Source organism: Stegostoma tigrinum, chromosome 2, assembly GCF_030684315.1.
Source record: "Stegostoma tigrinum isolate sSteTig4 chromosome 2, sSteTig4.hap1, whole genome shotgun sequence".
NCBI lineage: Eukaryota > Metazoa > Chordata > Chondrichthyes > Orectolobiformes > Stegostomatidae > Stegostoma > Stegostoma tigrinum.
In genome coordinates this window covers 45,733,311-45,759,627 of record NC_081355.1, presented here as the reverse complement: position 1 = coordinate 45,759,627, position 26,317 = coordinate 45,733,311, and the positions used below count along the sequence as shown (strand labels likewise).

The 26,317-nt window shown below is 43.5% G+C and overlaps 1 long non-coding RNA gene across 1 annotated transcript in view; it reads right to left on the bottom strand.

Moving 5' to 3' along the window:
- LOC125447450 (uncharacterized) overlaps positions 1 to 26,317 on the bottom strand; it is a 110,806-nt gene that overhangs the window by 40,745 nt on the left and 43,744 nt on the right. The gene's annotated exons all lie outside the window — the stretch shown is intronic.

Here is a 26,317-nt window from a genome sequence, read left to right as displayed (position 1 = left end):
ACAATGTTGCAACAAAGCACTGGTGTCCAACACTAAATATTCACTTAGTGTTCTTGTACAATCTCAATTACAACAATCTCAAACCACTCATCATAGAACATAGAACAGTACAGCACAGAACAGGCCCTTCAGCCCACAATGTTGTGCCAACCATTGATCCTCATGTATGCACCCTCAAATTTCTGTGACCATATGCATGTCCAGCAGTGTCTCAAATGACCCCAATGACCTTGCTTCCACAACTGCTGCTGGCAACGCATTCCATGCTCTCAACTGTGTAAAGAACCTGCCTCTGACATCCCCTCTATACTTTCCACCAACCAGCTTAAAACTATGACCCCTCGTGCTAGCCATTTCTGCCCTGGGAAATAGTCTCTGGCTATCAACTCTATCTATGCCTCTCATTATCTTGTATACCTCAGTTAGGTCCCCTCTCTCCTCCTTTTCTCCAATGAAAAGAGACCAAGCTCAGTCAACCTCTCTTCATAAGATAAGCCCTCCAGTCCAGGCAGCATCCTGGTAAACCTCCTCTGAACCCTCTCCAAAGCATCCACATCTTTCCTATAATACAGCGACCAGAACTGGACACAGTATTCCAAGTGCGGTCTAACCAAAGCTTTATAGAGCTGCAACAAGATCTCACTACTCTTAAACTCAATCCCCCTGTTAATGAAAGCCAAAACACCATATGCTTTCTTAACAACCCTGTCCACTTGGGTGGCCATTTTAAGGGATCTATGTATCTGCACACCAAGATCCCTCTGTTCCTCCACACTGCCAAGAATCCTATCCTTAATCCTGTACTCAGCTTTTAAATTCGACCTTCCAAAATGCATCACCTCGCATTTATCCAGGTTGAACTCCCATCTCTGCATCCTGTCAATGTCCTGCTGCAGCCTACAACAGCCCTCTATACTGTCAACGACACCTCCGACCTTTGTCGTCTGCAAACTTACTGACCCATCCTTCAATCCCCTCATCCAAGTCATTAATAAAAATTACAAACAGTAGAGGCCCAAGGACAGAGCCCTGTTGAACCCCACTCACCACTGACTTCCAGGCAGAATATTTTCCTTCTACTACCACTCGCTGTCTTCTGTTGGCCAGCCAATTCTGTATCCAAGCAGCTAAGTTCCCCTGTATCCCATTCCTCCTGACCTTCTGAATGAGCCTACCATGGGGAACCTTATCAAATGCCTTACTGAAGTCCATATACATCACCTTTAAATGTGACAATGCCAACCTGTTCTCTGAAGAGATTTCTCAGATTAATTAGCTGATGCATGTCCAGCAGTAATATTTATAAGTTTGCTTTGTTTTTTTCCTACCTAAAACTTGCAGGTAAAGTATTTCAGTGTGAAGCTGGGTGAACACAGTGGGCCAAGCAGCATGCAAACCATTTCAACTAACCCCCCCCCCCCCCAATCCTCAGATGACATGTCCATCCTGGGCCTCCTGCAGTGCCACAACAATGCCACCTGAAGGTGGCAGGAACAGCCACTCCTATTCCACTTGGGAACCCTGCAGCCCAATGGTATCAATGTTGACTTTACAAGCTTCAAAATCTCTCCTCCCCCCCCCTCGCCCCACTGCATCCCAAAACCAGCCCAGCTCGTCCTTGCCTCCCTAACCTGTCCTTCCTCCTACCTATCCCCTCCTCCCACCTCCGGACCCACCACCATCTCCTACGTACTATTTAACCTCATACTGCCTGCTTGACCTGTCTCTCCTCCCTAACTCCACATCTACACTCACCTTTACTGGCTCCATCCCTGACTCTTTGACCTGTCTGTCTCCTCTCCACCTATCTTCTATCTGCTGCCTCCTCCTCTCCCTACTAACTTCAGAACCTCCTTCCCCTCCCCCATTTCTGAAGGGTCTAGGCCTGAAACATCAGCCTTCCTGCTCCTCTGCTGGTTGGCCTGCTGTGTTCATCTAGCACAATACCTAACTATCTCAGATTCTTGAAGGGGTTTGATGGGTTGACATTGAAAAGTTGAGTTCCTTGTTTGGGAAAACTCAAACAGTGGAGTACAATATCAGCAATGATCAGTTAATCATCTGACTGCAAAGAGGAGAAATTTCATCACTCAAGTGGTTTAGAGTGAAGAACCTTCACATCTGGGCCCGTGCTGGGCCTGCTGACAGTATTGAAAACCTGGGAGGCTGAGACTAGTTAGAAAGCCTGCCTCAGTCCCAGTTACATAGAACATAGAACAGTACAGCACAGAACAGGCCCTTCAGCCCACAATGTTGTGCCGACCATTGATCCTCATGTGTGCACCCTCAAATTTCTGTGACCATATGCATGTCCAGCAGTCTCTTAAATGACCCCAATGACCTTGCTTCCACAACTGCTGGCAACACATTCCATGCTCTCTCAACTGTGTAAAGAACCCGTCTCTGACATCCCCTCTATACTTTCCTCCAACCAGCTTAAAACTATGACCCCTCGTGCTAGCCATTTCTGCCCTGGGAAATGGTCTCTGGCTATCAACTCTATCTATGCCTCTTATCTTGAATACCTCAATTAGGTCCTCAATTAGGAAGTGCCTTTGTGTTTTCCCTAATTCATCCTGCCAAGCCTTTCTCGTGCCCCCTCCTGGCTCTCCTCAGACCATTTTTGAGCTCCTTCCTTGTTGTGTGTAATCCTCTCGAGCTGAACTTGACCCTAGCTTCCTCCACCTTATGTAAGCTGCCTTCTTCCTTTTCACAAGAAGCTCCACTGTTCTCGTCATCCAAGGTTCCTTTATCTTACCCCTTGCCTGTCTCAGAGGGACATATTTATTCATCACTCGCAACAACTGTTCCTTAAACAGTCTCCTCATGTCTATAGTTCCCTTACCATGGAACAATTGCTCCCAGTCCATGCTTCCTAACTCATGTCTAATCGTGTCAGTTTCCTCTTCCCCAATTACATATCCTCCCATTTTGCCTAATCCCCTCCTTCTCCATAGCTATGTAGAATGTGAGGCAGTTATGGTCACTATCACCAAAATGCTCTCCCACCACAAGATCTGATACCTGCCCTGGCTTGTTTCCGAGCACCAAGTCTAGAATGGCCTCTCCCCTCGTCGGCCTGTCAACGTACTGCGTTAGGAAACCCTCCTGAACACACCTTACAAAAACAGCTCCATTCAAATCTTCTGCTCAAAGGAGGTTCCAATCAATATTAGGAAAGTTAGTCACCCATTACAACAACCCTACTGCATCCACACTTTTCCAAAATCTGTTGACCTATGCTTTCTTCAATCTCCTGCTGCTATTGGGGAGCCTGTAGTAAAACCCCTAACGAGTTGACTACTCCCTTGCTGTTCCAAATTTCCACCCATACTGACTCAGTAGGCAGATCTTCCTCGACAATGGAAGCTTCTGTAGCTGTGATACCCTCTCTGATTAGTAGTGCTACACCCCTCCCCTTCCCCCATCCCTATTCTTTTTAAATGTTCCAAAGCCTAGAACATCCAGGAACCATTCCTGCCCATGAGAAACCCATGTCTCTGTTATGGCCACAACATCATAGCACCAGGTACTGATCCATGCTCTAAGTTCATCACTTTTTTATTCCTGATACTCCTTGCATTAAAGCAAACACACTTTAACCGATCCCTTGGTTCCTTCCCAGGAAAATCCTTCCCACTAGCTGGTCTACCTCCTGCTACTGCCTCACCTGCATCAACTCTCACCTCCAGTATACAGCTCAGGTTCCCACCCCCCTGCCATACTAGTTCAAACCCTCTTGAACTACTTGAGCAAACCTTCCACCCAGGACATTGGTCCCCTTCCAGTTCAGATGCAACCCATCCTTGTACAGGTCCCACCTTCCCCAGAAGGCATCCCAATTATCTACATATCTGAAGCCCTCCCTCCTACACCAGCTGCATAGCCACGTGTTAAGCTGCACCCACTCCCTGTTCCTCGCCTCGCTATCTCATGGCACTGGTAGTAAACCAGAGAACACTATTCTGTTCGTCCTGCTCTGCAGCTTCCATCCTAACTCCCTGAAATCACTTTTTATATCCTCAATCCTATTTCTGGCTATATCATTAGTGCCAATATGTAACACAATTTCTGGCTGTTCGCCCTCCCCTTTTAGAACCTTATACACCCGATCGGAGATGTCCCGGACCCTGGCACCAGGGAGGCAACATACCTTCCGGGAATCCCGATCCTGACCACAATCTCCTGTCGATTTCCCCTAACTATCGAGTCCCCTACCACAAGTACTTTTCTATTCTGCCCCCTTCCCTTCTTTGCCACGCTGTCAGGCTCAGTGCCAGAGAACTGACTACTATGGCTTTCCTCTGGTAGGTCATCCCCCCGCCCCCCCCCCCCCCCCCCGCCCCCCCCCCCTCCAGCAGTATCCAAAACGGTAGTTATTGCTGAGGGGAATGCCCACAGGGATCTCTGTTCTGTCTGTCCCCTTTCCTCCCCCTAACTGTAACCCATCTATCCTTGTCCTGAGCCTTAGGAGTGACCAACTCCCAGTAACTCCTCTCAATTACCCCCTCTGCCTCCCGAATGATCCGTAGTTCATCCTGCTCCAGCTCCATTTCCCTAACAGTTTTCAAGGAGCTGTAGTTGGGTGCACTTCTGGCAGATGTAGCCAGCAGAGATGTGTGCCATGTCTCCCAACTGCCACATTCTGCAGGAGGAGCAAGCAACTGCCCTAGCATCCATACCCCACTGTGTTATAAGGTTTTGGGTCCTCTAGCCTTCACCCCTCATTCCATCCCAACCCACAAAGGTCCTTCAAACCCCTAGGCCAACTCATAAACCCATTCAAACTCTTATAGTTCTATTCCACCTAACGCCGGCTCATGCTGTCCTGCTACAGCCGTGGAATCTTCTACCTTCATACCACTTTTTGTGAACTCATGCTTCCATCCAATCTCAAACCAACTCACGCCACCACCACATCCCACATCATTTCATATGCTCAGAACAGTTCAGGCTAACTCAACCAGTACCCAACCCAGTCATGTGGAATTCAAGTAAAACACTGAAAATCTAAAGCAGATTTCACTATGCAGATCTGATAATAAAAATCCTTTCTATGGAAACCCATTCAATGCTTTTTATTTTTTAAATCTCAAGCACTTAATCTCACAAAACAAGCTCCAATTCATATACTCCATCAAAGACAACTCATCCTCTGATAGCCCTTAAACTGGCAATCAATGAATTCCGAACCCCTTCCTGAGATAACTGTAGTTTCTGGCATTCAAATAACTTCACATCATGACAGTCATATAGACCTTGGCCATGTTTCAAGAGCCGTTACATCTACACCATTAATTTATGACTCCCAAACGGTGGGTAAATTCTCTTGCAGTAGGCAAAATGTAACTGTTGACGAGGTTGAATCTTAATTTGTATTGGCTAATTGGAGAGTTTGCACTGAGGTTGAGGCACCTTTCTCAACAAAGTTTATCAAACTCATATCATCACATCTGCTCCATGTCTGTGGCATCCCTCACCCAATATGAGCCCATTTTGTCATGCACCATTTCTGGAACAATTTGCTATTGCCAGGAAACTTGGAATTGAGCAGCATCCCTTGAACCTGTCATACACCCAGGCAAACATTATCAGTCAAAGACACCTTTATAAAATTACTGACATGTTTCCTGCAAATGACAGATAGGAGTAAGTTGGTGGTCTGTTTGCAGGTAAGAACAAAGATCCTGCTGGATGGGGTGGATGCCCTCTTTCACCAAGTCTAGCAGAGGAGACCGTGACCATAAGACATAGGAGTGGAAGTAAGGCCATTCGGCCCATCAAGTCCACTCTGCCATTTAAATCATGGCTGATAGGCATTTCAACACCACTTCCCTGCACTCTCCCCGTAGCCCTTGATTCCTTCTGAGATCAAGAATTTGTCGATTTCTGCCTTGAAGGCATCCAACATCCCAGCCTCCACTGCACTCTGCGGCAATGAATTCCACAAGCCCACCACACTCTGGCTGAAGAAATGCTGTCTCATTTCAGCTTTAAATTTACCCCCTCTAATTTTAAGGCTGTGCCCATGGGTCCTAGTCTCCCTGCCTAATGGAAACAACTTCCTAGCATCCATCCCTTCTAAACTATACACTATCTTGTAAGTTTCTATTAGATCTCCCCTCAACCTTCTAAACTCTGAGTACAATCCCAGGATCCTTAGCTGTTCATCATACATTAAACCGACCATTCCAAGAATCATCCATGTGAATCTCTGCTGGACATGCTCCAGGGCTAGTATGTCCTTCCTGAGGTGTGGGGCCCAAAATTGCACACTGTATTCTAAATGGGGCCTAACTAGAGCCTTAAAGCCTCAAGCACATTGCTGCTTTTATATTCCAACCCTCTTGAGATAAACGACAACATTACATTCACTTTCTTAATTACAGACTCTACCTGCAAGTTAACTTTTTAGAATCCTCGACCAACGCTCCCAGATCCCTTTGCACTTCTGATTTGTGAATTTTCTCACCATTTAGAAAATAGTCCATGCCTGTATTCTTTTTTCCCCAAAGTGAAAAACCTCTCATTTATTCACATTGAATTTCATCAGCCATTTCCTGGACCATGCTCCTAAACTGTCTAAATCTTTCTGCAGCTTCCCCACCTCCTCAGTACTACCTGCATGTCCACCTATCTTCATATCATCGGCAAACTTCACCAGAATGCCCCCAGTCCCTTCATCCAGATCATTAACACAAGGTGAACCCTGCAGGACACTGCTCGTCACCAGTTGCCATTCCGAAAAAGAGCCTTTTATCCCAACTCCCTGCCTTCTGTCGGACAGCCAATCCTCAATCCAAGCCAGTAGCTCACCTTGAACACCATGGGCCCTCACCTTGCTCAGCAGCCTCCTGTGAGGCACTGTATCAAAGGCCTTTTGGAAGTTTAGATAACATCTACTGGGTTTCCCTGGTCTAACATACTTGTTACCTTTTCAAAGAATTCTAACAGGTTTGACAGGCATGGCCTCCCCTGACTAAATCCATGCTGACTTGTTTTAATCTGACCCTGCACTTCCAGGAATTTAGAAATCTCATCCTTGACAATGGATTCTAGAATTTTACCAACTACTGAGGTTAGGCTAATTGGCCTATAATTTTCCATCTTTTGCTTGATCCTTTCTTAAACAAGGGAGTTAAACAGCAATTTTCCAATCATCTGGGACTTTCCCTGACTCCAGTGACTCTTGAAAGATCACAACCAAAGCTGCCACTATTTCCTCAGCCACCTCCCCTCAGAACTCTAGGATGTAGCCCATCGGGGCCAGGAGATTTATCAATTTTTAGACCCTTTAGCTTTCCTAGCACTTTCTCTTTTCTAATGCCTGCCGTACTCAACTCTGCCCCCGGCTGTCCCTAATTGTTGGCATACTACTCAGTCTTCCACTGTGAAGACTGACGCAAAGTACTTAAGTTCTTCAGCTATTTCCTTATCTCCCATCACTAGCCTTCCAGCATCAATTTGGAGCGGCCCAATATCTACTTTTGCCTCATTTGTTTCTTATGTATTGAAAGAAGCTTTTACTATCATTTCTAATATTACTAGCTAGCCTACCTTCATATATGATCTTCTCCTTCCTTATTGCTCTCTTTATTATCCTGTGTGGTTTTGTAACCTTCCTAATCTTCTGATTTCCCAGTGCTCTTGGCCACTTTTTATAGGCTCTCTTTTTTTCTTTGATCTATTTCCTGACTTCAGTTGTCAGCCATGGCTGTCTAATCCCACCCCAGATAATCTCTTTTCTTTGGGATGAACCTCTGTACTGTGTCCTCAATTACACCCAGAAACTCCTGCCATTGTTGGTCTACTGTCTTCCCCTCAAGGCTCTGCTTCCAGTCGACTTTCATCAATTCCTCTCTGCTCTTCTCTCATGCCCCTGTAATTACCTTTATTTAACTGTAACACCATTACGTCCAATTTTGCCTTCTCTCTTTCAAACTGCAGACTGAACTTTACCATATTACGATCGCTGCCTCCTAAGTGTTCCCTTACTTTAAGGTCTTTTGTAAAGTCTGGCTCACTTCATAGCACTAAGTCCAGAATAGCCTGCTCCCTTGTGGGCTCCATCACAAGCTGTTCCAAAAAGCCAGCCTGCAAACATTCCATGAATTCTTTCTTTGGATCCACCAGCAACATTATTATTTACCCAATCCACCTGCATATTGAAGACCCCCATGAGCACCGTGACCTTGCTTTTCTGACATGCCCTATTTATTTCGCGGTGCATCTTGCGTCCCTGGTCCTGATCACACTTACAAGGTCTGTACATAACTCCCATTATAGTTTTTTGCCTCTGTGGTTCCTCAATTCCACCCACACAGACTCCACATCTTCTGACCCTGTCATTTAGTGCTGTAGATTTAATTCCATTCTTAAGTAACAAGACAACCCCACCCCCTCTCCCACTTCCCTGTCTTTTTGATATGTTGTGAATCCTTGGATGTTTAACTGCCAGTCCTGAGCTCCCTGCAACCATGTCTGTGATGCCTACCACATCATAATCATTCAAGAGGATTTGTGCTGTTAATTCATCTGCTTTGTTGCGAATACTACAAGCATTTAGTGTCTTAATGCTAGCTTCCTTATCATTATTAGAGGTTGGAAATCCCAAGATGTCTTAAGTTATCCATCTTTTTTTGCTGTATTCCTAGTCTGCCTCGAGCTTAAATCCACCAACATGCTATCCTGTTGCTTATCTTTCCATTTAACTCCATACTCCCTGTCCCTTTCACTTCCCCCCCCCCCCCCCCAACCCCAACTCACTATTTTCAAGTCCTACTGACCACCCTATTTATCCTTTATCGCTAGAACACTGGTTCCAAATTGGTTCAGGTGGAGACCGTCCCAACAGTACAGATCCCCCAGTTCCAAAACTGATGCCAATGCCCCATGAAATGGAATCCCTCTTTCCCACACCAATCCCTTAGCCACTTGTTTACTTCCCTAACGTTCTTTCTACGAGACGGTAACCACTTGGTCTGATGTTGGCACCTGGCTCAGCTGTCCTCAGCTGGAGAAATGCCCAGTAATGTAGGAAATGTCAATGACTTTCTCCACTCTTCAAGTGTAGGTGCCACCATCCTCTTTCTGCTTTCTCATACTTACTCCATCCATGTTCTTGTGCCATCAAGGCTCATGCTCTAATATTCTCATTTCTGCTGCCAGTCTCCTCCTTCACTTGCCTACATGATCCTTGCACAGCACCTTGCCTACATACTCACCTACATGATCTTTGCATTGTATCTGTGACTATTCTCTTGCTCTGAACACTTTCTCACTTGCACCAAAAATAACAGCTGTGCCACCCACTTTCACCTCTTGTAACATACACACTAATGGTGGAAAATAATCCATAATAGGATAGAAAGAATTGAAATGGGTTTTGGGCTGTTCACCTATTGAATTGAGGGTTCTGATTCTGACTGTCCCCAGCAGCTGACTGACTTTGTTCAAGCCTGTGTTCAGGCTTTTATCAGAGCAGTATATGCTCTTTGAAGAGTAACTCCTTCACAGGAATTCTATGTCCATTGTTTCATCATTGTCTCATTGACAACACAAATTTTATTATAATTTTCATTATTAGCAATTTCTAGTATAGTCCCATTGAATCTACACAAACATCACCATAATCATCTTTCAGCTCAACCATATTTACATGTTCTGTCTGAATTTTTTTAAATGAAATCTTGTATGGCCTAACAAATTTCATGCTCAGCTTTCATCTAGTCAATAGTGCATCAAATTAATACTTTGCTGCATTTTGTCTACACCTTGATCTTTCGCATGCTGTTTACATCTATACTATCTGGAGTTTATTGCTCTTATTGTAGATTTGAAAAATATGCAGTGCAGAAGATAAGTCCATTTCAAGTTGAACTGGCAGGAATGTCTTTTTATAAATAACTAAGAAATGCATTACTGCTACAATCACAGTACTAAAAGCATTTCAATCTGATTATGGATGTTAGGTATTTTTCCATTTTATTCCATCTACCAGTTGCAAAATAAATGTCTGCAGCATTTCTTCCTTTACTGTCTTACATGCCTCCTGAAAATATCGCCAGAAATATAACATTGAGTGAAGGCATCATTTCCTCATTTCATAAATGAGCCTCAAACTGTCAGTTCAGAAACACATCTTGGATTTATTTGTACGAAGTATCTATAAAAAGAAACATGTAATGCTAGTAAAAGTTGCTTCTGAGATTTGAACTGCAGGGAAACATCACGTCAATCCAGCTTCTCAATTGAATGTAAAGACAAGTCTTCATATATTTACGTTTGCCAAAAAACTCACTTGCTACATCTTTTTTTAAAAAAAATGAAATGGAAAACAAGGCACCATCATTTAAACCAAATTTGCCAACAGTATATCCTATTTCAACTTGAACTAAATAAATTGTGACAGACAATTCTTTTGCTTTCCAATGGCTACCCAAATTGTCAACAAACAAAAACACCTTTCATGCAGTGGCCCTGAGAAACTGCAAAATTTCAGGTTGCAGTAGAAAATTCACTTTTTTGAGAATACCAAGGCCAAACAGAATTGAATATTTCATCAAAAAATTGGCATGTGTTCCTGCCTATAATCTAAGGCTTTAAAATAATCCTTACTTGATTGCTTGGAATCTTAAGTGTTTAGCTATTGCAAATGGAATGCCCAAACACACTTTATGTATTTGGAAGTTAAATTTTACCATTGCTCATGTTTGTGTTGAAACCAGAAACCTGCTTTTACAGTGATAATGTGAAATGCAGATGCTGGAGGATCCAAGATAACAAAGTGTGGAGCTGGATGAACACAGCAGGCCAAGCAGCATCTCAGAATCCCTAAAGTACACAAACCAACCCTGCAGACCCATTGTTTCCCTCCTGGGCACTCCTACACACTGGCCACGGACCTACAACAGAGATGGAAACAACTTGTTGATGGATCACCCCATTCCATTCACTCAGCCCAAGAATTCCTCAATATCGTCAAGAACATTAAAAATCAGCAATGATGAGATTAAGGTATCCTTTGACATCACAGTATTATTCACGTCAGTTGACATCCCACTAGCAAAAGAAACACTGGCCACGTTACTAGAGGAAGCTGGAACATGGACCAGCAGCTCCATCAGCAATGACAACACACTCAAACTACTAGATTTGTGCCTCACCATACATTTCGTCTTTAATGGTCAAGTATGCAAAGAGATCAATGGGTTCAGGCCGGATTGTCAGGTTTGGAGTGTCAGGCTGTAGGCAGGTGGTGTGGGATCTGAGGTGAGGAACATGGGGGATTTGTGTGATAATAGGTAGCAGGGGAAGAAAGTGTTCAGTTAATAGTTGCACAGGCTGTGACATAGGGTTTAATTGTCTAACCTTTCATGAGTAACTAGTAGCTTAACAGTGTCAGAATTGTCCAATTATAACAGATTCCTTCGGAGTACTCCAGCTTATGATGCACCAATGACTCTGGTCCTTGAGTGCCTGGGTCATTTAATATTTGGTCATAGTTATTGATGAGTACCTCATGTGAAACAGCTTGGGTTTGGTCCCCCAGTGAATCAACTGTTTCTGCAGCAGGAAGGTTTAATAACTACATTTATGCTGTAACCAGGGCCTAGAGATTTTTTTATTGTCTCTGACTACGTCTCAGAAAATTGTAATTTGATACCGAGGAATGTTGTAAATCATGATAAAATGAGCAGACCTCATTTTTGAGGAATGAGGCACCTCATAGTCCTATAAAAAGTTGACCTTTGACCTTTGGCTCTTTTCAACAGCTGGGAATAATAACTTTAGTCAAAGGAAAAGTAAAGCATTCAATGCTTTTATAAAGTATCCACCAAGAAGGAGAGAGGAGCCTTCAACCAGAAGCAGAGCACTAGTAAGAATGAGTTGACTTAAAGGGGTACTACAAAGGTATGGATTGGGTTAAGGAATGAGCACGAAGAACTCCAAGAGGAGAAAGGTAAAGCTGTGTTTCCAGTTGGGGACATGAGGGGTTAGCATTTTTGATGGCTATTTGAGAAGTGGAGAGGGAGATGTGGAATCATGGGTGATGTGGATTAGAGGCTTGTTGGTCGTGGAAGGATTGGGTGCTGGTAGGATGAAAAGGAGCTTGGAGACATTGTGGTGAATGTCAACAAGGGGCTGGACATCCCATTGTGGAGAGTTTACAGGCCTCTAGCTGGACCCAGGAGGTAGGCACATAGGCATTCATCTCTTGAAAAGAATCCTCACCATAATGAAATAGCTGGGTTACCCATCATTTAGGGAACTATTTTTATATTTATATTTTGTAGTTACAGAAACTGGTGGAAAAGCCAAGCTGGTCTGGCAGCATCTGTGGAAAAAATTCAGATTTAATGTTTCAGGTCCAGACTGTTCTGAGGAAGGGTCACTGGACCCGAAACATTAACTCTGATTTCTCTCCACAAATGCTATCAGATCTGGTGGGCTTTTCCAGCAATTTCTGTTTCAGTTTGTGATTTCCAGTATTTTCTGGTTTTAATTTTATGGTTTCAATTTTGTTAGTTGCCTGAACTAGTATTGGCTCAGTCAAAGCAGGTTGGGTGACTGATATGGTCAGATGGCAGATTATTCAATACTTAGAGGATTAAGTTTCCTTAGATAAAAATTCAGCTGTTACTTCATCTTCTCTGCCTGATTTGACATTCAAATATCTGTTCTAACCATTCAATTCTGATTCAGACTTTACTTAGTAACAATCCATCAGGCTGTTGGGTTGCTTATCCCTGTTCACACAAGTGCCAGCTGCTGTGATTTTGGCAGGGTGGTTATCAGGAATGTGCTGTGCAAAAGTCAAAAACAATTCAATGGACAATATTGATCTAAATACTGGCTAGTGCTGTTTGTTTCTCATTCAGACTGTAATACTGTCATACAGACTACAGTGATCAGAATCATGTCATGAAATATAACAGTTCACCCCAAAGCCCCTCAGCACTGCTCCATTCTACAACTATAAAGGAGCAGAGGAGTAACATTCCAAATATTTTTATGATATAGTACAATGCACTTCATTTAAGGAACCTACACCATGAAGGGCTGTGAGCCACCAACTTATTATATATCCAGCTACTGTTTGAGAAGTGTTTCTCACGCTGGGCAGGTAGTCCTCCATTTAACCTTGCCCAGTGTAATATTATTTCACTTAAATGTTGGATGGAATCTTAGAGGGGTCTGAGAGATTTAAGCAAAGGGTGGCATGGTGGCTTAGTGGTTAGCACTGCTGCCTCACAGCACCAGGGACCTAGGTTTGATTTCACCATTTTTCCCTCCCACACTTATCTGCCTTCCGCAGGGACCACTCTCTTCATGATTCCCTTGTCCACTCCACACTCTCCTCGCACCACCACACCTGGCACTCTTCCCTGCAGGAAGTGCTACACCTCACCCCCATCCCAGGCCCCAAGAAGACTTTCCACATCAAGCAGATGTTCACCTGCACACCTGCTAATGTGGCATACTGCATCCACTGTTCTCGTTGTGGCCTCCTCTACATCAGGGAAAACAAGCGGAGGCTTGGGGACTGCTTTTCAGAATGTCTATGCTCAGTTTGAACTAAACAACTGTACCTCCCAGTTGCGAACCATTTCAACTCCCCCTCCCATTCTGCAGATGACATGTCCATCCTGGGCCTCCTGCAGTGCCACAACAATACTACCCAAAGGTTGCAGGAACAGCAACTCATATTCCACTTGGGAACCCTACAGCCTAATGGTATCAAAGTGGACTTCACAAGCTTCAAAATCTCCCCTTCCCCCTACTGCATCCCAAAATCAGCCCAGCTCGTCCCCATCTCCCTAACCTGTCTTTCCTCCCACCTCAAGGCCCACTCCCATCTCCTACCTACTAACCTCAATCCCGCCCTCTTGACCTGTCCCTCCTCCCTACCTCCCCACCTACACTCACCTGTACTGGCTCCGTCCTCGCCTCTTTGACCAGTCTGTCTCCTCTCCACCTATCTTCTCCTCTGTCCATCTTCTATCCACCTTCCCCTCTCTCCCTATTTATTTCAGAACCTCCTCCCCCTCTCCCATTTCTGAAGAAGGGTCTAGGCCTTAAATGTCAGCTTTCCTGCTCCTATGATGTTGCTTGGCCTGCTCTGTTCATCCAGCTCTACACCTCATTATCTCAGATTCTCCAGTTCTTACTTTCTCACCCAATAAACCTGCTGTCATAGAGTCACAGAACCCCCACAGTATGGGAAAATAGGCCATTCAGCACATCATACTGCACGAACCTTCGCATGGCATCCCACTCAGAACTCAGACCCAGCTCCTTAACGTATCTTGTAACCCCCCCCCTACTTACTATGACTAATCCACCTAGCCTGTACATCCTTAAACATTACAGGCAGTTTCAGCATGGCCAATCCTGCATGTCTTTGGCCTGTAAGAGGAAACCAGAGCACCCAAAGGAAACCCGCAGACATGGAGAGAACATGCAAACTCCACACAGACAGTCATCCAAAGCTCAAATTGAACCAAGGTCCATGGCACTGTGAGGCAACAGTGCTAACCAGTGAACCACCATGCTGCCCATCAGGAAAACCTGATGTGGAATTCAGTTCATGGTCCGACTCTCAGCCTTCTCAAAAATACCTTCATCTCACCCATGGCCAAACTGCGCATCAAGCCATGATCCACGAGTATCAGCTACACATGCTTTTTCACCACAGATGCTGGCACCCAACATTCATGGACAGTCATGGTTACCATCCTGGCAACCTCCAATGCATTAACACTGTGTCCTGCTAAGCATACTTTTCTAATATGGCACACCAGCATCCAGCAGTGTACAGCTGCACAGAAACAGACACCGGATCCATGATGTGGATCTCTTAGTGTGCATTCAGCTGGTGCCTACTTGCATTTCTGCAGATGCAGAATCACAGGAATCACAGATTTGATGAGGTATAGAACAAGATTTGCACTGGCTCTTCAAATGAACATCCTAATCTAGTGCCAATCTCCTGCTTTTTCCCCATACTCTTGCACGTTATTTCTATCCAAATAACTATCAATGCCCATGTGAATGCCTCAATTGAACCTGTCACTACCCCATTTCAGTATCTTCACCTATCATTGAGTGAAAAAGATTCTCCTCACATGGCCTTGGTTCTTTTGCACATCACATGTTCTTGTTCCTTTTACAAGTAAGAACTGATTCTCCATACCGGCTCTATCCAGCCAACCCATGATTTTGAAAACTTTTATCAGATCTCCTTTTAGTCTTCTGCTTCTCGACAAAGACAACAGTCCCAACTTTTTCAATCTTTCCTCAAAACTGAAGTTTCTCATTCCTGAAACCATTATTGTAAATGGCTTCTACAATCTTTGCAATGTATTCACATCTTTCCTATGAAGTGATACACATAACTGTACAAAACACTCCAGCTGAGGTGTGAGAAAAGGCAGGAGTAGAGAACACTAGATCACTAGAGTTATTGAGGCGCTGGTCAAGAAAAATAAGGAGGCATTTGACATGTATTGGCAACTGAGATCAAATGAATTCCTTGAACAGTATAGAGAGTGTCAGAGTAAATTTAAGAGAGAAATGAGGAGGGTTAAAAGGGAACATGAAATGGTTTTGGTAGATAAAGTAAAAGAGAATTCCATAGAGATTCTACAAGCATGAAGGGTAAAGGAATAACTAAGGAGAGAATAGACACACTTAAACATCAACAAAGATGTCATGTGTGAAGCCACAAGAGATGGTTGAGATCCTAAATGAATATTTCATAGAACATAGAACATTACAGCACAGTACAGACCCTTCAGCCCTTGATGTAGTGCCGACCTATCATACCAATCTCAAGCCCATCTAACCCACGCTATTCCACGTACATCCATATGCTTATCCAATGACGACATAAATGTACCGAAAGTTGGTGAATCTACTACCGTTGCAAGCAAAGTGTTCCATTCCCTTACTACTCTCTGAGTAAAGAAACTACCTCGGACATCTGTCCTATATCTTTCACCCCTCAATTTAAAGCTATGCCCGCTCGTGCTCGCCGTCACCATCCTCAGAAAAAGGCTCTCCCTATCCACCCTATCTAATCCTCTGATTATTTTATATGTTTCAATTAAGTCACCTCTCAGCCTTCTTCTCTCTAATGAAAACAGCCTCAAGTCCCTCAGCCTTTCCTCGTAAGACCTTCCCTCCATACCAGGCAACATCCTAGTAAATCTCCTCTGCACCGTTTCCAAAGCTTCCACATCCTTCTTATAATGTGGTGACCAGAACTGTACACAATACTCCAAGTGCGGCCGCACCAGAGTTTTGTACAGCTTCACCATAACCTCTTGGTTCCGGAACTCGATCCCTCTATTAATAAAAGCTAAAACACTGTATGCCTTCTTAACAGCCCTGTCAACATGGGTGGCAACTTTCAAGGATCTGTGTACATGGACACCGACATCTCTCTGCTCATCTACACTACTAAGAATCTTACCATTAGCCCTGTACTTTGCCTTCTGGTTACTCCTACCAAAGTGCATCACCTCACACTTGTCTGCATTAAACTCCATTTGCCACCTCGCAGCCCAGCTCTGCAGCTTATCTATGTCTCTCTGCAACCTACAGCATCCTTCGTCACTATCTACAACTCCACCGACCTTAGTGTCCTCTGCAAATTTACTAACCCATCCTTCTAAGCCCGCATCCAGGTCATTTATAAAAATGACAAACAGCAGTGGACCCAACACCGACCCTTGCGGTACACCACTAGTAACTGGTCTCCAGGATGAACATTTCCCATCAACTACCACCCTCTGTCTTCTTTCAGCAAGCCAATTTCTGATCCAAACTGCTATATCTCCCACAATTCCATTCCTCCGCATTTTCTACAATAGCCTATTGTGGGGAACCTTATCGAATGCCTTGCTGAAATCCATATACACCACATCAACTGGTTTACTCTCATCTACCTGTTTGGTCACCTTGTCAAAGAACTCAAGGTTTGTGAGGCACGACCTTCCCTTCACAAAACCGTGCTGACTATCCCTAATCAATTTATTCTTTTCTAGATGATTATAAATCCTATCCCTTATAACCTTTTCCAACACTTTACCAACAACTGAGGTAAGGCTCACTGGTCTATAATTACCAGGGTTGTCTCTACTCCCCTTTTTGAACAGGGGAACCACATTTGCTATCCTCCAGTCATCTGGCACTATTCCTGTAGACAATGACGAGTTAAAGATCAATGCCAAAGGCTCGGCAATCTCCTCCCTGGCTTCCCAGAGGATCCGAGGATAAATTCCATCCAGCCCAGGGGACTTATCTATCTTCACCCTCTAAAGGATTTCTAATACCTTTTCCTTGTGAACCTCAATCCCACGTAGTCTAGTAGCCTGTATCTCAGTATTCTCCTCGACAACATTGTCATTTTCTAGAGTGAATACTGTTGAAAAATATTCATTTAGCGCTTCCCCTATCTCATCTGACTCCACAGACAACTTACCACTACTATCCTTGATTGGGCCTAATCTTACTTTCGTCATTCTTTTATTCCTTAAATACCTATAGAAAGCCTTAGGGTTTACCCTGATCATATCTGCCAACAACTTCTCATGTCTCCTCCTGGCTCTTCTGAGCTCTCTCTTTAGGTCTTTCCTGGCTACCTCATAGCCCTCAAGTGCCCTAACTGAGCCTTCACATCTCATCCTAACATAAGCCGCCTTCTTCCTCTTGACCAGAGATTCCACCTCCTTTGTAAACCATGGCTCCCGCACTCTACAGCTTCCTCCCTGCCTAACAGGTACATACTTATCTAGGACACACAGGAGCTTTTCCTTGAATAAGTTCCACATTTCTAATGTGCCCATCCCCTGCAGTTTCCTTCCCCATCCTATGCTCCCTAAATCTTGCCTAATCTCATCGCAGCTGATGTAAAATCCAACAGCTGTTGAACCGCACTGCCTCACTGGAAACACTAGAGCCTCTGGGAAAAGTCTTACGTTGATGTACCATAATATAAATAAGCTTTTTAATAGAAGATTGACTCTTTGGGATCTGCTCCCTCACTCATCCTCAAGAAAATAGTGCAGGATGGAAATGGAGATCGTAATTTCTGGTTGCCCCACTTTGGGATCACTTTGTTTGACGTCTCATGTGTGCTGCTATCCGATTGGATCCAGGAAATTTCTGGCCCCATCTTTGATTACAGTACTTTGGTAGATGATCAAATCATCTTCCTTCAGAGTATTTTCTAGAGGGTCCCAGAGTGGATGCGGTGTTGTATTATTAATTAGGGAGTCACTTACTGTGGTAAGGAGGGATGATGTAGATCCATAGAATCAAAGAATCCCAACAGTGTGGAAGCAGGCCCTTTTGCCCAACAAGTCCACACCGACCATTGGAGCATCCAATCCAGACTCATTCCCCTATAACCCAAAGTTACACATCCCTGAACACTATGGGCAATTTAGCATGGCCAATCCACTTAACCCGCACGTTTTTGGACAGTGGAAGGAAACCGGACCACCCGGAGGAAACCCACGCAGACATGGGGAGAACATGCAAACTCCAGACAGACAATCACCCATGGTTAAAAACAAACCCGGGTCCCTGGTGCTGTGAGGCAACACAGTACTAGCCACCGAGCCACCACACTGCCCATTGGTGTTTGTATAGATTTCAGCTATACCTTTGACAAGGTGTCAATTGGGAAATTGACAAAGCAAGTAAAAGCTGTTGGGATTCAGGATAACTTGGCAAGTTGGATCAAATATTGGCTTAGTGACAGGAGGCAGATGGCGCTGGTAGAAGACTGTTTGCATAGCTTGAACCGAGTGAGCAATGGTATACTGTGAGTGAGCATCAGTTCTGGGTCCCGAAATGTCAGCTTTCCTGTTCCTCTGATGCTGCTCGGCCTGCTGTGTTCATCTAGCTCTACACCTTGTTATCTCAGTTCTGGGTCCCTTACTGTTTGTGATACTCGTAATTTATGTAGATACTAAATACTTTTGTGGATGACAAAAATACTGACCAAGTGGTTGACAGCAAGGAGGAAGGTATTAGGTTACAGGAGGATGTAAACAGATTGAGCAGATCAATGTCAGATGGAATTTAACCCTGATAAGTGTGAGGTGATGCACTTTGGAAGAAGCAACAAAACAAAGGAGTACTGACTGAATGGCAAGGCAATTAGGAAGCTCAAAGGAACAAAGGGATCTGTGCTGCTTGTCCACAAATCTCTGAAGGTGCCAGGACAGGTTAACAGGGTAGTTTAGAAGGCATACGGGACACTTGCCATTATCAATCATAGCATAGCTTATAAGAGTAGGGAGGCCATGTTAAAACATAGAACATAGAACAGTATAGCACAGAAATAGGCCAACCATGGGTATGCTGACCATGATGCCATTCTAAACTAATTCTAAATTGGAAACCTTGGATGAACCAGGAAATCCACAGCCTCCAGAAGACCAGGCATGCAATATTCAAGTAGTACGACACAGACCTTTACAGAAAATCAAGATATGACCTCTGCGTGGCCAATAGAGATGCCACAAGGCACTACTGGACCAAGTTAAAGGTCCAAACTAACCACTTGCATACTGCCACCTGTGGAGAGGCCTACATGACATAACAGGTTATAAAATGAAGCAGAACAAAATAGTGGACAAAAACACGTCCCTCCCTGATGCGCTCAATGCTTTTCATGCTCGGCTTGGGCAGAATGCCAGTGGCATGCTATCACCTGCCCGACAGCTCCAGACACACCTCTTCCCTCTGTCATTGTTGTAGGTGTCAGCTTGGTCTTATTGAGCTTGAACCTCAGTATGTGACTGGCCCAGATGGAGTCGCTGGCTGTGATGCAGATCCTGTGTGGGCCATACTGGCAGAAGTATTCACTGACATCTTTAACCTCTCCTTGCTACAATCTGAAGTCTTCACCTGCTTCAAGAAGATCATCATCACTCTATCAAAAAAAAAACACACGTAACTTGCTTCAACAACTACTGCTCAGAGGCCCTTCACTCCATGATCACAAAGTGCTTCGAGAAGTCAGGCTTGGCCCATATCAAATCTAGCCTCCCAGCCTGCCTCAATCACCTGCAATTTGCCTATCAACGAGATAGGTCCACAGCAGATGACTTTTCCCTAGCCCTGCATTCATGCCTGGAACATCTGGATAACAAGGATACCTTCATCAAGCTCTGATTTATTGAGTACAGTTCTGCCTTCAATGCTATAATCCCAACCAAACTAATCTCAAACCTCTGAGTCTTAGGTCCTGGCTCCACGCTCTGCAACTGTATCCTCAGCTTCCTAATCAACAGACTGCAAACAGTGAAGATAGAAAACAGCACCTCCTCCATGATAATCCTCAACGTTGGCACCCCACAAGGATGCATACTCAGACCCCTTCTGTACTCCCTGTGTACCCACGACTATGTAGCCAAATTTTGTATGAACACCATCTACAGGTTTGCTGATGACATCAACCGTTGTAGGCCGGATATCAGACAATAATGAGTCAGGATACAGGAAGGAGATAGAGTGTTTTGTGTCCTGGTGCAATGATAACAATCTCTCTCTCAATGTCAGCAATACAAAAGAATGGATCATTGACTTCGAGTAGAAATGGTGAGGCCTTCATCTACATCAATGGAACTGAGGTCAAAAGGGCTGAGGACATTAAGTTCCTCAGAATGACACTAACCAACAACCTGTTCTGGACTTCTCACGTTGATATGATGGTCAAGAAGGCCCAACAGTGCCTCTTCTTCCTCAGGAGACTTAGGAAATTCAGCCTGTCCATAAGGACCCTCACCAATTTTTACAGATACACCACAGAAAGCATTCTATCTGGGTACATAATGGCTTGGCATGGCAACTGTCTGCCCAGGACTGTAAAAAACTACAGGAAGCCAATCTCCCATCCATGGACTCCATCTACACTTCTCATTGCTGTGGAAAGGCTGCCAACATCAAAGACCCCACCCATGCCGGTAATACTCTCATCTAACCTCTTCAGTCAGGCAGAAGATACAGAAACTTCAACACACGTACCAAAGGTTTCAGGAACAGGTTCCTCCCTACTGTTAACAGATTGCTGAATGGACCTCTCTAATTTCAATCTGTTGTTGGCCTTGTTTTCACGCTCCTCCTGTGCAGTTACGACCTTGTATGCCTCACTCTGTCTAAACACCCAATACTCTGTATCCTTGTCTGTCATGATCTGACTGTACTGCTTGCAAAACAAAACTTTTCACTGTACTTAGCTAAGGACAACAATAAATCAAATGAAAAAAAATCTATGATCCCATCTGCCTGCAAATGGTCTGAAATCCTCTATTTCCTGACTGTTGATGTGTCTGTTCCAAATGCCTGTTAAACTTTGCTATCCAACTGCTTCTACTACTTTTCCTTACGGTGTTTTCCATGCACGTAACACCCTATCTGTAAAAAACATTCCTTGCATATTTCCTTTAAGCTTCTCCCCTCTCACCTTAAACCTACGCCACCTAATATTTGACATTTCTACCCTTGGACAAAAACTTCAACTCTTCACTTACCCATGCCCCTCATAATTTTATATACATCTATCAGGTTGCTTCTCAATCTTCAATGCTGTAATGAAAATGATCAAAGATTGTCAAACCTCTCCTTATAGTTACTACATTCCAAACCAGACAACATCCTGGCAAACTGCTTCAGTAGTTCACATATTTCTTATCACAGAGCAGTCTTATGTAGCTAAGTAGGTTAGACAATAGACAATAGGTGCTGGAGTAGGCCATTCGGCCCTTCGAACCAGCACCACCATTCATTATGATCATGGCTGATCATCCACAATCAGTATCCTGTTCTTGCCTTATCCCCATAACCCTTGATTCCACTATCTTTAAGAGGTCTATCTATCTCTTTCTTGAAAGTATCCAGAGAGTTGACCTCCACTGCCTTCTGGGACAGAGGTTGAGTTGCCATTTTGTGATACTTATAAACTATCTTCAAACGCTATTTTGTCAATTGAACTGTGGTGTCTTCAGAGAAAAATGCACAAGCTCTTTACGGTGATACACCTATTCCATGTTCTACGTAATACACAAATATAGTACTGATTATCATGCTTAACTGACAAATTTTCTTATTGATGCTGAAATATATTTAGGTCAGGATTATTACTACTATTACTATGCAAACACCAATTTGTATATTGCGATTCAAGTACTGGGGAACTTCTCGTAAATAAAGGATTTAACACATTATCCTGAATTAATACTATTTTGTTAGTAACTTGTCCTTATGTTGAAATAATATCAATCTTTAGCATTTGCCTGTTCAGCTGGGAAGTTCAAAAGCATTGACCACTCTTGAACTAAGGATGACTCAGCTTTTGTGCTCTTAAGATGCTGCTTGGCCTGCTGTGTTCATTCAGTTCCACATTTTGTTATCTCAGATTCTCCAGCATCTGCAGTTCCCATTATCTCTGACCACAACCTTAAAGTAACAGTTGATTTAACTGTTTCAGAATTAAATATATTCATTGTATCCATAGGTTTCAGAAACTCCAATCAGTTGTTAACTTGCCCTGGAAAATCAGTGAGTTCTGCAATGGAAACATCTGGGTCTGCATCATCTATTAAAATTTTATATTTTTGTGAAAAACAAGAAATTCAAAGGTGCCGAATCAAAGGCAGACATGTAGCTGATAGTTTTACTTCATAGAATGATTATGTGAAACTATTCAAAAGATACCAAAGTGGCCTATGTGTGATATTTGTTTGTGAGAAGGAACTTAAAAATGAATTAAGTCAGTTTTTCAAAAAACATCACTTTTAAACCAGTAAATGTCAGACAACACATGACTTCAAGGCCTCCTGAAGTGTCAATGAACATTTGTTTATCGTGTGCGATTTATGACGAGAGAAAAACATCATTTAAGCTATTAACTGCAATACAATCTAGAATGAGCAAGATTTAAAAAGTTTAGTCCAAAAACATTTGCATTCGAGTTTAAGAAAACCAGACTAGAGTCAAATGCAAGTATAGTCTCTCCTCGTCAAAGGAAAGTATTTATTTAATTCACTCATGGGATATGGACATCACTGGGGGACCAACATCTATTGCCCATTACTAGTTGCCCATGAGAAGGTGGTGATGAGCTGCCTTCTCAAACCATTGTAGTCCACATGATGCACGTTGAGCCACAATATCTTTTGGGAGGGAATTCCAGAACAGTTAGGGAATAAGTTACCCCAGGGAAAAAGTATAGTTTGTGGTAATTCCAGAATGTTTGGTTCAAACTCTGAAAATTATTGAAAGGCCAGTAAAGCCTAAGATCTCAGTTGTTTTACCATGTATTTAGAAATCTTTCAAACTACATTATATCTAGACAGATTGGTTTTGTTGATTTCATTATTATTTCTTTCGTGCAATAAACTTGCTTTATTGTTAAAACCAACTGGGCATTTACGTGTCTGTGAAAGACTGCCCCATTAATTTCTTCAACAAGTAATTTATCAAGCCAGATTTTATCCTGGGTTCTGATGTATCCAGTAGCAATATCACTTTGATCATAACATCAGTTATAAATACAATGATTTAAAAGTTATGTACAAGTACTTGTACCCTCCTGAATAAAATTATGATACCTGATTTCAATGTCCAGCAATTTTCTCAACTTGAGTAGCTAATCATAAATAAAAATTGTTGCTTGAAGAAACTCAAAGAGCTCTGCAGGGAAATGCAGAGAGAGTAGTGAGGGATGGGGTGCCAAAAATGATGCATGAAAAAAACAGAAGAGCTATTTTAATATTTTTGGAGTCAAGGAAGAAGATGAAAAAGAGAGCATATTGGGAAGAAAACCTAACCCATTGTGTTAGACGGCCGAAGGGTAGATATGGCAACAAAAATGACCATTTATTTAGAAATACAGTAAAACATCTCAAGCTCTTTCCATGTAGACAGTAGTAAGAAAGCATCTGGCACAGTGTGACATAAGGAGTTTCACGAAAGTAAATCAAAAAGCTTCTTTGGGGAGGTAGGTTTTAAGGAGGCTCTTAAAGGAAGAGTTGGATAATGGAAATATTTAGGGAGGAAATTCTAGAACTTAGTGTTTTGGCAACTGTGGACATGGCTACTAATGATAAAACAAAGTAAATCAGCAATCTACAAAAGGTTAAACATAGTGGAGTGCTAAGATCTCTATGATTGTTAATCCTGGAAGAAAAAAGGCATGAGCACAGCAACGAGGGATTTGAAAACAGATATTTTCACAAGGGAATACAGGAAATTTTAAAATTGTGATGGTTGTGGACAATAACCCAATTCAATTGTCAATCACAGGGCTGTTGGATAAACAGGGTTTGAAGCAATATCAGGACTGATAGCAGAAGTGGTAATGCAAAGATTAGAATGGACAGCGTTCCCCACGATCCAACCCAAACTCTGAATCCACTATGCAGATGATGCCTTTGTGATTATCAAGCGCACGAGTTGAGAAGAAACCCACCAACACATAAACAACATCCTCATCAGAATAAAATTCACAAAAGAGAAGAACAACCGACCACTCTTCCTGGACGTAATGGTGGAACGCAACAACAATGGGGAACTCCAGACTGGCGTACACAGAAAAACAACACATGTCGACCAGACACTTAATAACACCAGCAACGTCCCCAACACCCATAAACGGAGCTGCATCAGGACATTATTCAAATGAGCCAAAGCACACTGCAGAAACCCAGAACTGCACAAAGCAGAACAGGAGCACTTATATGGAGTTTTAAAAGGAATGGAGACACAAAAAGCACAATCCACTGTTTCCTCCACGACAGACCACAACAAGAAGACAAAACACAGCCAGACACACTAGTCACCCTACCGTACATCAGGGACATATCAGAGATGACCACAAGACTACTCAGACCACTGGGTATCAGGGTAGCCCACAAACCAACAACCACCCTACGACAGCTACTGACAATTGTAAAGGACCCATACCCACAACCAATAAAACTAATGTAATATACAAAGTACCATGCAAAGACTGTGAGAAACATTACATAGGCTAAACTGGAAGAAAGGTGGCAATAAGGATACAGGAACACCAACTAATCACCAAGTGATATGATCAATTCTCACTGATGTCAATACACATGAACAAAGAAGGGTATGAATTGGACTGGGGCAATGTGCCCATAATAGCACAAGGCAAACAGAGACCTACCAGGGAATTCCTGGAGGCATGGCATTCCAACTGGAACACCGTTAACAAATACACTGAACGGGACCTGATATACAAACCACTGAAGAACAAAATCAGAAGTAATGCCAATTTCCCCAGCATACTGAGGCATATAAATAATAAACGGGATGGAACACCAACGCTTCACCGGAGGCGCACTGATGTTACCTAAAAGGGTGATGAAACGTCTGCAGTCAAACACACTGGCTCAGTGAGCAAGTCTTCTACCTCATTGCCAAAACATTTGAGTTCAGAAGTAGAGTTATCTTACTGGAATGATATAGGGACTTGGTGAAATGTACTGCATATGGCTTTGGTCTCCCTAAGAAAAGTATCAGGTATACCTGTCAGAGAGGGAATGAAGCAGAAGTTATCTAGGCTGATACCAGAGTTGGCAGGGCTGCCTTTGAGGAGAGAGATAAGAAAGTGTAGAGCTGGATTAACACAGCAGGCCAAGCAACATCAGAGGAGCTGGAAGGCTGATGTTTCGGGCCTAGACCCTTCTTCAGAAATGGGGATTGGGAAGGGGGTTCTAAAATAAATAGGGAAAGAGGGGGAGGCGAACAAAAGATGGATAGAGGAGAAGATAGGTGAAGAGGAGACAGACAGGTCATAGAGGCAGGGATGGAGTCAGTAAAGGAGAGTGTAGGTGGGGAGTTAGGGAGGAGATAGGTCAGTCCAGGGAGGATGGACAGATCAAGGTGGCAGAAAGAGGTTAGTAGGTAGCAGAAGGTGGTGGGGCTTGAGGTGGGAGGAAGGGCAGGTTAGGGAGGCGGGAACAAGCTGGGCTGGTTTTGGGATGCGGTGGAGAGAGTGGAGATTTTGAAGCTTGTGAAGTCCACATTGATACCATTGGGCTGCAGGGTTCCCAAGCGGAATATGAGATGCTGTTCCTGCAATCTTCGGGTGGCATTGTTGTGGCACTGCAGGAGGCCCAGGATGGACATGTCGTCTGAGGAATGGGAGGGGGAGTTGAAATGGTTTGGTACTGGGAGATGCAGTTGTTTAGTGCGAACCAAGCATACGTGTTCTGCAAAGCGGTCCCCAAGACTCCGCTTGGTCTCCCCGATGTTGAAGAGACCACAACGG